The 12,390-nt window shown below is 58.2% G+C and overlaps 1 protein-coding gene and 1 pseudogene across 1 annotated transcript in view; both read right to left on the bottom strand.

Moving 5' to 3' along the window:
• Positions 1 to 12,335, bottom strand: LOC127030101 (E3 ubiquitin-protein ligase TRIM39-like; annotated as a pseudogene).
• Positions 575 to 12,390, bottom strand: part of LOC127030146 (zinc finger protein 239-like) — a 42,111-nt gene continuing 30,295 nt past the window's right edge. Inside the window, exons 7-9 of the mRNA XM_050916190.1 lie at positions 7,752 to 7,874; positions 6,668 to 6,788; positions 575 to 645 (exon numbers count right to left, since the gene is read on the bottom strand). The gene's annotated coding sequence lies outside the window, so the exon portion shown is untranslated. The remainder of the gene's footprint in view (positions 646 to 6,667; positions 6,789 to 7,751; positions 7,875 to 12,390) is intronic.

Genomic DNA, 12,390 nt, shown 5'->3' with positions numbered 1-12,390 from the left:
CTTCGCTTGCTCTCCCCCATCCTCACTCACACGCTTATTTTCACTGGGCTGGGGAGGGTCCCTTTTCAACCGGGTGTATGGACACCTGGCCACCCTAATTCCCTCCGGCCTGATCTGGGACTGGGCAGATTATCAGGGGAGCCACGTTTTTACCCCCAGCACTGAGACCAGGATGGAAATAAGGATGGAGCGTCCCGGAGAAGGTGTCAGTGAAAGCGAAGAAATGGGACCTGTCAGTCACATTGTAAAACAAGACCTCGCCCCCCTCATAGTCCAGGAAAATCCCCACCGGGCTGGGCCTGGCGCTCACGGGGAGGGGGACTGAGGGGAAGGTGAGAGCCCTGTATTCCCCACTCCTCAGCCGCACAGTCCAGTATCCGTCCTCAGGTGTGAGTGTGACCTGCCCCCTCCTGCTCAGAGATTCCCTACAAACCCCCAGAGCCCATCTCGTCTTGTCTCCCACTTCCACCTCCCAGTAACGCCGCCCGCCCATGAATCTCTGAGCACCCAGGACACAGGCACTATAATCAAATCTCTCAGGGTTGTTGGGCAGACCCTGGTGTGTGTCTCTGCGTCTCACACATTTCCGATCCTCAGACAAGATGAGGTTGGGATGAGCTGTGTCTGGATCCAGAGTCACATCCACTGGGGAGAGAGTCACAGAGTCAGTGCCAGCGCAGGGGCGGGTCACTGGGATCAAAGAGAAATTAACCCACATCCCTGTTAATCGCTGAGTCCAACGGTTGTTGCTCTTTAAGGGGAGTCAGGGCCCGTCTGACTCTGAAGAGAGAATTAGAGAAGGATGCTAGAGCAGGGAGAACATGAGGGAGGTGGTCAGTGGGGGGGAGCACGGGCTGGTCACTGGGATCAAAGGGAAATTAACCTGTATCCCCGTTAATTACTGGGGGGGGGTTGTTGCCTGAGGGGAGTCAGGGCCCCTCTGCCTGTGAGGAGACAATGAGGGAGAAGGGCAGGAGGAGCAGGGGAGGGGTGGGAAGGTGTCAGTGGGGCAGGGGTGGGGACAGGCTGATGCTGGGAGAGGGAAGGGGAGGGGCAGATGATGGGGCAGAAGGGGGTGGAGGGGCAGAGGGAGAGGCAGGCACAAGGGCAATGGGGGGCAAGAGGAACGGGCACCAGAAAGACAAGAGGGGTGAAGGGAGGGGCAGGTTCCAGGGGACTGCAGGAGGCGAGGGGAGGGGTGGGTGCCAGAGCATAAGAAGGGGACAGACCCCAGGGGCACAGGGAAGGGATGGGCACCAGGGGTCAGAGGGGTGTGAGTGAATGAGGGAGCTCCAACGGGGCAGGAGAAATCAAGGGGAGGAACAGGTGCTGGGGTGGGGGGGATGAGGAGTGGGGCAGGTGCCAGGACCATGGGGGTGGGGGGAGTCAGTGGGAAGCACTAGGGACAGATTGAGGCAGGATCCCAGGGACAGAGGTGCTGGCTAGAGCAGGGGCAGTCACCAATGGGCTGAGCAGGGCAAGAGGAGGGGCAGGTGCTAGAGGCTGGGGGGGGTGAGGAGAGGATCAAGTGCCAAGGGGGCAGAGGGTGATGAGAGGGGCGGGCACGGGGGGGGTAAAGAGGAAGAGGAGGGGCAGGCACCAGGGCCGTAGAGCATGAGCGAGGGGCAGGGCTGGTGCCAAGGAAGAGAGAGAGACAGAGGAGGGGTGGGCACCATGGCCAAAGAGGGGCAGGACAAGGAGTGAGCAGCACTGGGGCACAGAAGGGGGAGAGGGAAGGGGCTGAAACCAGGGGACACAAGGGGTGAACAGAGGGGCAGGCACTAGGGAGGCAGAGGGGCAGTAGACGGAGGGGCTGGATCCAGGGTAAAAGGAGGGGTGGGGAGAAGGTGCAGGTGACAATGGGAGAAAGAGGGGGGCAAGGGATGGGATAGACCCCAGGGAGCCACAGGGGAGTGAGGGGAAGGGGTAGTCACCAGGAGGGATGGGCGGGGGTGGAACAGAGGGCAGATGCAAGGAAGGGCGAGAAGAGAGGGGTGGGCACCAAGGGGCAAGGGAAGAGGTGAGCACAGGGGGGCAGAGCATGGAGAAGGGATGGTCCCAGGGGGCAGAGGGTTTCAGGAGAAACTCACAGCTGCTGAATGTACCAAGCGCCAGGCACCAGACCACAGGGAGGAAGCGGCAGTTGGAATGGTCAATACCCCGGGTCAAGGAGCGCTGGCCCCAGAGGAGAAGCAGCACCTGGAGACCGGAATAGTTCAGCCAAGGGAGGTGCAAAGCAACAGGCAGATGGGGAACAACAGTCCCAAGGCAGTGAAGCTGCAGGCAGCCAAGGTAGAAAATGAGCCAAAAGAGGAAAGTTATCCAGGAGCCAAAACCGGAAGGGCGTGAACAAGTCCTAGGCCCAGTGAAGGAGGAGCCCCAGAAAGGGCTGCAGGACGTAAGGAGCCTGGATGCAAAACTAGAGCCATGTTTGCTGGGACACAGGAGCCTGCCACACCAGGTAGAAAGAAGAAAGCTGGAGAAGTTGAAACTGAGGGTCTGTCTGCAGCTGGGAGGTGCAATTCCCAGCCCATGTAGAGGTACCTGCACCAGCTCCGCTCAGGCCAACACACTGAAGGTAGCTGTGTAGCCCGGCTAGGAAGAGCAGCTCTGGGCAGCTGTCTGAGCATGTACCAAGGGGGCTGGGGGGGTTGCACTCAGGCAGTAGCTGAAGCTGCCACCCGTGCTACCCTAGCCACACAGCTACTGTTAGAAGCTGGCTCAGCTACATCTACACGAGCTGGGAATTGCACCTCTTAGCTCCAATGTAGACGTATCTAACCGAGGAGAAGGAACAGCTCCTGGAACTAGTTACAGAACTAGACAAACTAAAGCTGATGGCTCAGGAGGGGGCCGAGGTGCAGGCTGAGAGCCCTGGTGAGTGCGATAAGAGAGAGCCCAGCAATACATCACCAGGAGGCTGCATTTACACAGTGGAGGAGAGTGATATGGGGCGTGTCCTGAGAGGCTTTTAGGGGAACAAGCTGATCACACACTGAAGGGCTGGATGTCAATAGGCACAGATACAGAGGTGCTGACTACAAAGGAATCTGCATTAGTGGCTGTGTCCTCTACAGTGACCCAGCAAACCCACCCACTAATGGCCTGGAGAGAGCGAGAAGAAAAGGTTGCTGCAGCTGAGGGAAGCAGGGCAGGTGGCCTTGCACAGCTAAACACCCCCCAGCCCCAAAGGCTGAGCCTCGGCAGGTGCTAGAGGAGATGTGCTGACAAGGGACTGGATCTCAGCCCAAGCCATCCAGCAGGAGCAGGGGCACTGGAAGAGCCCGTCTCAGCACTGGAAGGTGACCAGGGAACAGCAGTGTTTGTTGTTGCAGAAGGAGCTGACTGAGCGCCAGAACCAGCTTAAGATCGAGTGTGGAATGAAGCCCAGCTCTGAGAGGCATACAAAGCAGGAGAGCCCAGAGGCCTTGTGGAAAGAGATGAAATTGTGCCAAGGAGAGCAGGCGCGGCATCTCCAGAAAACAGAGCCGCTGGGCAGCGAGCTACGCCCGCCGGCTGGAGAAAAGGACAGCGCTGCGGTGGGTGCAGGGGTACAGGCCCATCAGGTGGAAGATGGACTGTCTGAGGTGGGGATTCCACCTGCGGGAGGGAAAAGCCACCATAAAAACACACGTCCAAGAGGAAGTTAAAATAGAAAAGGAAGAGACTGGGGACCTCTCAACCAGACCCCGGCTAAAACAAAGTCCATTGTACAGGAAAAGGGGAGGAGCAAACGGGCACTTTCCCAGCTGATAACATTTCACATTGTCATGTGGACAGAAAAGGGTCTGAAATGGGCTCCCAGGGCTCATTTACTCAAGGCTGCAGGAATAAAAGTTGTGCTCAGCAACAGTTAGAGATGCTAATAAGGAGCTATTGGAGTGAAAGACAAATGTCACTCCCAAGCGGGGTGGGAGGGGTGTCCTGGGAGGCAGCTGAAGCCAGTTACCAATTCTCAGGGAACGCTAACCCGTATTGTACTGTGCAGCCACGAAGTGGCGCTGTGTGTAACACACCCCAGCCAGACCTGGCAGAGCACTACAGGGCCTTGTGATGGACACACTTGGTGTGTAGCTGGCTGAGGGGAGAGCTCTGTAGCCAGTGTGTATCTGTCACAGTAGCCTGCGGGCAATGATGGGAGCCGGGTGCTGTTGTCTACCTCTGCTACGGCCAGAGGAGACTCTGACTCACAGAGTACAAGCTGTTCTGAACTACGCCAGGCTGAAGACTGGAGGATTATGCCCATCACATGAGCTTCACAGGATTGTGGGGAACACAACTCCTGGTCTCTTCATTTTTTCACAATTCAGTGACAAGAATAAAAATATGGCCAAGGGCCTTGTAGGTTTCCTTATGGCACCCGGCTAGGAAGCGCCCCCTGGTTGCAGAACATAACTGAGTGTTAGCCATGGCCGAGCCTGCCTTTAGGTAGAGGTCGGCTTTGGGGGACCGGGGAAAGGGAGGTCATGGGGGCCGGCCCTTTAGGGGGAGTCGGGGCCCAGCCTACCTGTGACAGGCACCTGTAAGGGAGAACCAGCCAAGCCAGCCCCACCTGGAAGTAATTAAAACCCTAAGTGGCTGGTTGGCAGCTAAACAGCTAATGAGCATGATAAAGGGTTACCAGGGCTCAGCTGAAGGGATCCCAGAAACAGGAAGCTGCTGAGGAGAGGGGATCCCAGGAGAGCTCCTAGTGCAAGGAGCCTGGAAGGGGTGCTCCTAGAAAGAGCCCTGCACGTGAGGGCTGCAGGGAACAGAGGTACAGTCTGACCCAAACTCAGCTCTGGGAAGGAGAGCTGGGGGCTCCTGACTCAAGGAGAGTGAGGGCCTTGAGTTAGAGCCGGAGGCTGGAGCAGAGTGAAGGAAAAGATTTTATTTTGGGGTTTAATTGAACTCAGACTGGACCCCAGCAGGGGACTTTTGTCTCAGAGCTTTTGGACTGTGTGGAGCAGTTTAAGGAGTGCTGAAGAGTGTAAACTGAGGCAGGGCAGTGGCAGGGCCACCCAGACCCAGCTGAGGGGGAGCTTGGGGGTGCCATCCTGTGATGAGCCTGCACAACTGGCCCCCATTTAACAGAACTGCTGCCCGTTCCCCAGGCAGACAAAGCCTCGCTCTCTCCAGTCTGTCTGCGTGGGCCCAATGGAGCTGGGGTCCCTGAGTGTGAACCTGGAGCAACTGACCATAGGGTGGTGCCTCCCATCTGACTCCTGGCCTCCCCATCCCAGCTCCCAGGCTGTTCCCTCTTCCCTGCAGCCTGTGGCTGTCTGAGCCTGCTCCCCCTGCCCTCTGGCTGCCCCTGTCCCACCCTGGGAGTACCGAGCCCCCGATGGCTGGATGCTGAACTGGGGTGACTCAGGGCCCAGCATAGAGCCAGCAGGGTCACTACAATACTGTCAGACCCAGCTAGACAGGCCCAAGGGTGCACTGGGATCCTGGCACCACCTCAGCATTTGCTGGTCCCCTTGCAGGGCCTTGTCTGCACTCAGACCAGGAGCCCTTCGGGTCCAGCAGCCCCTTGTTCTGTCTCTGCAGCGCCTGGCGCACTCGTGGGCGCTAGATCAATAACGCTCACTGCCCAGCCCCTAAGGGCTATGTGACAGCATGGGGCTTCCCCATTGCACATGGCATAGGCGCTGACTGAGTGGGTGCTGCAGGGCTGGAGCACCCTTGGGGGAAAATTAGCGGGTGCTCCACACCCACCAGCAGCCAAGCTCCCCCTACTCCCACCCTGCGTCCTCCCCCCTCCCAAGCCCTCCGCATCCCCACTCCTCTCCCCCTTCCCAGCACTTCCCCCACCGCCTAACAGCTGTTTGGTGGCGCTTAGGACTTTCCAGGAGGGAGGGGGAGGAGCAGGGATGCAGCATGCTCAGGGACGATGTGGAGAAGGGGCGGGGCGAGGACTTTGGGGAAGGGGGTAGAATTGGGGCAGGGTGAGGGTGGTGCAGGGGCGGAGCCGTGTGGGTGGGTGTCGAGCATCCATGGGGCAGAGGGTAAGTCAGTGCCTATGGCACACGGGGACCCTGGGGTGCAGAAGCCCTGGTTACTGCCCCATACATTCACCCAGCGACTCCCCCGAGCCGCCGGACGCGGGTCCCAGGGATCAGAGCGCAGGCAATCGAGTGGCACTGACCGGTCTTGGGCTGGGTGGAAGGAAATGGTTAATCCCAGAGCGATGGTGCTTTGCTGCCTAGCCCTGGCTAGTCTCTGCCCTCTGGGAGCAGCACAGGGCGTGTGTCTCTGAGCAGGTCCCTGCCCCCTTGCCCGGCCATTTGTCCCAGACATAGAGAATCCAGGTGCCAAGGGAAGGAGCAGCCCCAGCAGCGCCGCATTGGCCCTGGCATGGGCTGAGCCTGGAGCGCAGCAGCAGAGGCAGCGGAAAAGAGGGGGCCTCAGTCAGGAAAAGCAGCAGGGTCCCCACCTGCAGGGGAGGGGTCAGTGCTGGGACAACAGGCTGGGCTGGGCACTCTGGCAGCGAGCGCGGTACCAGCACCAACGGCCCTGCTGGAGACCCTGGGCCTGGCCAACGCGTCTCCCAGGACCTGGGGCCCTGTCCAGGAGGGAGCCCAGGCCTCAGGCACCACTGGGGCACAGTGCCAGGAGCAGCTGCAGGAAGTGAATCTCTTCCAAAGGAAGGGGCTGGAGTCATTGATACAGGATTGGCCTCAGTTACCTGCGAATCCTCGGGCTCTTCTGAGTCCTGGAACAACCAGCAGAGAAAGAGGTGAGAATTCACACAGCAGAGTCACCTGGAACGGGGTTCATTGCAGAGACTGTGGGGCAGAGCCGACATCCTGACACAAACAGACCGGACTGTTCAGCAGCAGCTCTAGCCAGGTATGTACACAGCCCCTCCCCACAGCACCCGGCTCTCAAGAGACCAGGGCTCAACAGGCTCCTACTCCCCCTCGTCTTTTCTGTCCCACATTCCCCAGCTGGGTTTCTCCTGTGCAGGTCCTGTCACACCCGCTCAGGCCAGGGGCTGCTCCAGACAGGGGAATAGGCTCCCAGCAGCTGTCCTGTCCTGCCCTGGCACAGTGAACAGTGACCCAGGATTCTCACCTCTCTCTGTAGCCAGCCCCTCTGGAAGGAGACAGAGAGAGAGAATAATTAGTCAGAACTCCTGTCTCACCACTACTGAAGAGTCACAGCTCTTTCAAGCTGATACAATATCCCAGGACAGGCTGGCGACCAAGGCACAAGGGGGAGCTTCTCCTAGATATTTAGGCACCTAAAGATGCGGGTAGACACTGAGTGGGATTTTCAAAAGTGCTGAAGCAGATTAGGCAAGTCCATAGGACTTAGGTGCTTTGGAGGTTCCCAGCAGACACCTGAATACCTTTGAAAGTCTGGCCCAAGGTGCTCAAAAATGAGGGCTGTGATGCTCAGCTGGTGTCAGTCAGGGAGGCTGAGAATCCAGCCCTGAGTCTGTGATAACATCTCACGTTAACCAAGAGCATCAGCCCCTGCACTCAGATAGCCAGGGAGAGAGCGGGAGGCAGCGCTGGGCACACAGATTCATGATTCTGAATTATCTGCTCTCCTGAAATCTTCCCCTTTTGGGCTCTGCACTGAGCAACCAGGAATATGGGATCCTGAGGGCTCTCCCGGGATCTGGGCCCCTCTGGGCTGGGCAGTCACAGTGCTCTGAATTAAGCTCTGATCCATGAGTAATATGGGCACACAGGAACTGATAATAACTGAATCTGCTGGGCCAAATCCCTCCCCCTGCCCTGCCCCAACACAACGAGAGAAACCCCCAGCAACGCCCCATACCCAGGAATCCCGTCACTGCCTCCTGGAGATTGTTCTCTCGCGGGAAATCCCGGATTCTCTTTTCCAGCTCAGGGGACTCGGGCGCCGGATGTGGAGATGTGTCTCTGCAGAGGCGAGAAGGCAAGCAGAGTGTGTTTATTCCTCCCCACTCCTCGGCTCTAAGTTCCTGCCCCCCAGAGCCAGACGGGGAGCGGGCGGGAGCTGGGCCACAGGCAGGGCTAATGAGGCCAAGACCTCTGCTGCCTAGGGAATTCAGTGCCTGCACAATCTGCTGGGGCCAGACTGGGGGCCTCTCTCCAGTCAGAGAGAAAACCCAGCCTGGGCAGGGCCAGCCCCAGCTCTCCTCACCCCAGCCAGGTCCATGTCCCCTCTGGGGCCTGGAGCGGCTGATCTCAGGGCTGAGAGAGGGGCCTATTCTCCAGGCCCAGCCTCTCCTCAGCCTCCAAGGGGCCTGGTCACTCCCCATGGGGTGGGGGCTCTGGAACGGGGACCTTGCCCCACTTGGGCCTGGGCTGGGACACTTGCCTCTTTCCCCACAGGCCCCTGGGCCCCCCCACAGGACAGCCTTTGGGCCATGACAGAGCTGGGGCCAGGTCGGGCCATTGGGGTGACAGGCCCCCAGACCCATGAATGATTCCCCAAGCCAGCCTGGTCCCAGGGAGGGGTCTCCAGTCCAGAGTTGTGGGGCGATCCCCTCCCCAGGGTGGGTCACACAGACACAGCGGCTGCAGTCCCGAGGCAATGGAGATGGAGGGGGGCTGAATTCAGAGGGTGAGACCCTCCCACGGTCGGGGCGCTGGGTCTGCAGCCTGGGCTCTGAGTCTCTTCCCAGCCCGATGGGGCATGAGGAGCAGTCAGAGCCTGGACACACCTGCTCACGGCACTTCTGACACCCTAGAGGGGAAGGAGAGACAGAGCAGAGAGTCAGTGCCCATGGCCCAGCTGGGTCACTCTGCTCTCCAGTCCCAGCCCCACAGGCTGCCCCCCCAGTGGGGTGGAGGCACTAAAGGGCTGTGCTAGGGGGAGCAGAGCCTCTTTCACACCAGATACTCTGCAGGGATGGCCAGGTCCTCTGTGCTGAGCCCAGGGCTGGAACAGCCTTTTACCAGCCTCCCATTGCCTCCCTGATGGCCCAAATGTCTGTGTCTCTGCAGCCTTGGGGCCCCTGTCCCTGTCCCTGCACTGAGTTACCCTATGAGCCTGAGTGACTCCAGGGCCGTACCCTCCCGGCTCTGGGCTCAGGGCACGTCTGACACAGTCTGACCTGCAGCAATTCCAGCAGCGGCTGCTGACACTTCCCCTCCAGCTCTGCGATCAGGGCACTGAGCCAGGAAATCTCCTCAGCCAGGCGGGTGGCATTTTCCTATCTCCTCGTCCAGCTCTCCCAGCTGGGCCAGCAGGAGGCGCTCCTGTTCAGCCGGGAACTGGCGCAGCCGCTCGCACTCAAACACCACCAGCCACCGCTCCACTTCCGTCTGCCTCTGGGGTGCGCAGAGAGACACAGGGGCAGGGCCGGGACACGGGAGAGTGAGGGGTCATGGGACATGGTACAGGGCCTCGTCTAGGCTGCACAGAGGGTTTCATTTCATAGCTGTGTGTGCACTAGGCCTTTTGCTAGTATGAAAATGTCACCAAAAATCACCAAACCCCTACAATCAATCACCCCCCCCACCCTCCATTACTGTACCAGCACCAGATTGAAGTGCAGAGCAGGCCTTGGCAAATGGCATCACTGGAATGTCTGACACTCAAACCCTGAGATCAGCACAAATCTCCGCCTGCCCCGCCCTGACTCCTGCCACATTTGTGCCTGTTCAGCAGCTTTACTGGCCTCCCCGCTCCCATGGTGCCAGAGAGCCAGAGCCAGAGGCTGCTCCCAGCCACCCTGGGGTGAACCCATTGCCTCTAGGGGGAACTAACCCCAGGGTCCCAGAGGAGTCTGACCCTGACCCCACTGACTCCTGATTTACATCAGGAACCTGAGAGCAGACGCTTTCCCGCACTGGTTAAAATGACCCTGAACTGTCTGTCTGCATCGACTCTGAAAACCTTTAACCTTCTGCACAGCCCAGACCCCAACCAGCTCAGACACCCCCCAGCCCCCCTTCACTGACACTCCTATGCAAACCGGCCGGGCAGAGCAGGGCACCTACCAGGAGCCTCTCACTCTCCTTGTCCCAGTCGGATTTCAGTCCCAGGAGCTCTGCTCTTTCCTCCCGCAGACACTGCAGGCGGCTCAGGATTTGCTCCTACAAACAGACAATGGCTCTGGGGGCTGGTTTGGGGTCACTGGTTTGTGCCCAGCAACAACATCATCACTGAGCAGAGTAAGTCAATGGGAGCAGGTCCCCCTTCTCCAGCCCGCTGAGAAAGTGACTCCAACTCCATAGTAACTCCCTGGGCAGAGCTGTTGGGCCTGCCCACTCCGTCCCAGCACCATCATCTCCAGGCTGTTTCCCTGCCATGGGTCCAGTGCTCTGGAACAGCTCTGGGAGGAGCTGTTTGGTGTGGCAACTCCCTTAGGGTCACACTTTTTCCAACGAGGAAAGCCACTTGGCTTCACTGCCTCCTGACTCTGAATCTCAGAGCCTTCAGCAGCCCTGCATCACGTCAGCAAGTCTACCTGAGCTGGACACCTAAGGGAGCCATGTACCCCCACTTCCTTACTCTGGAGTGACAGCACCCCACTTCACATCAGCAAGTCCACCTGAGCTGGACACCCAAGGGAGCCTTGTACACCCCAAGGGAGCCATGTACCCCCACTTCCTTACTCTGGAGTGACTCTCAACCAGCATTGTAAAAGCTGAGGGGTTTATTACAGAGGTGGTCAACAGATGACCGCAGGCTAAATCTGGACCACCTGATGCTTTTGAGCAGATCCTGAAATATTTTTATTTATTTATTATCATGATTTTTACATTTTTTTTTCATTTTCTGTGAAGTCTGGACCTTGACTATGCCTTGACCAAGAAATTTGGACCCTAATAAAAAATAATTGACTCTCTCTGGTTTTTTACATGTCTGGAACACAGCGCAGACAGTGCTTAGTTAACACAGAGACTGCAAAGGTCCATCTGAGTCGGTCCCAGAACCCTCTGACCCCTCTGTAATCCAAGCTCAGAAACTGCTCTCCAGCCTCCAGCAGCCCACACTTAGAACTCCAGCTGGGCACACTTGGCTGGCTTCCCACAGAGGATGGGCCATCCGTGGTCATTTATTGTTTAGTGCCAAATGTCCAGCCAACTGGCACGGCCACTGTCTTCTGGGACACTCCATGGGCATGGGGCCCCAGGCGGCCAGCTGTCCCTCATGCCTGAATCTCTGGGTCTCTACAAGTAAACACCCTTCCCCCCGCCCCTCACCTAGTTAACCATGGGTAAGGCTAAGATTTTGTCACAGATATTTTTAGTAAAAGTCATGGCAGGTCACGGGCAATAAAGAAAAACTCATGGAAGCCTGTAACCTGTCCATGACTTTTACTAAAAACATCCCTGACAAAATGGGGAGCTCAGCTGCAGGGTCCCCACACCACTCGCAGCTCGCTGGGAGCTCCGAGGGCCTGCACTGCCAGTGGCAGCCAGGAGGTCCCCAGCTGTCTACAGCTGCCAGCCGCTGTGAGCTGAAGTCACGGAGATCTCTGGAAGTCATGGATTCTGTGATTTCTGCAACCTCTGTGAAAAACTCATAGCCTTACCCATGTGTAACCCACACCTGCTTGGTGTGGTGCTCTGTACCCCTTGGTGGCACCTAGGCCAGCTAAAGGTGTATGAACCTCCTACAGCCGTGGAGAAGAGAAACAGGGCCTTTAGCTCGTGCAGTAGAGGCTCATGCATTAAGCTCCATAGGTCCCCAGCTTTGATGCCCGCTGACAACAATGGGGGTCTGTCGGTGTTAGACGTGCACCACATAGGGGACACTGAAGCGTACACACTATTCGTCAAAATATTATGAAAAATTCCCACTGCACAACAATCCCACTATCAGGCAGTTCCCTGGCTCTAACCCAGGGCTGGTCAGACACATGCGGGGGGCTCTGTAGCTGCAGAGAAGCTGCCCCAGCCATGCAGATAACTGTTCCCTACTCTGTACTCCTGGGCAGCCTTCTTGATGGGTACCACCGTGTGAGCATGGTGCACCCGGGACCTGTCACACATCACGCAGATAGGGGCTTGATCCTCCTCGCAGAAGAGTTTCAGTATCTCCTGGTGCATCTCACACACTCTCTTCCCCTCGGGCTCTGGCCCTGCCTGCAGCCTCAGGCGTTTCACTAACTCCACCAGGTTCCCCAGCTGCCTGTTGGGCCACAGGTCTCTCTGCAGGGTGGTTTCTCTGCACTAGGGGCAGGAGAAGTTTGGCTCTGGCTCCCACCAGCACTGGCTGATGCAGGCCCGGCAGAAGTTGTGCCCACACTCAATAGACACCGGGTCTGTGAAATGCTCTAGGCAGACGGAGCAAGTCACTTCGTCCTGGAAGCTCCCGGCCAGGTCCCCGGCAGCCATGGCCCCTTGGCACCCCGGATTCAGCCACTGCAGGTTAGTTTCACTTTCCTGCGCTCAGAGGAGCCTGTTTCCTTCCTGCTGCTTTCAGCAGGCCCTGTGCTCAGCTGCGGTGAGTCACCTC

Source organism: Gopherus flavomarginatus, chromosome 10 (genome assembly GCF_025201925.1).
Source record: "Gopherus flavomarginatus isolate rGopFla2 chromosome 10, rGopFla2.mat.asm, whole genome shotgun sequence".
NCBI classification, from domain to species: Eukaryota; Metazoa; Chordata; order Testudines; family Testudinidae; genus Gopherus; species Gopherus flavomarginatus.
This window is presented reverse-complemented; position numbering and strand designations above follow the sequence as displayed.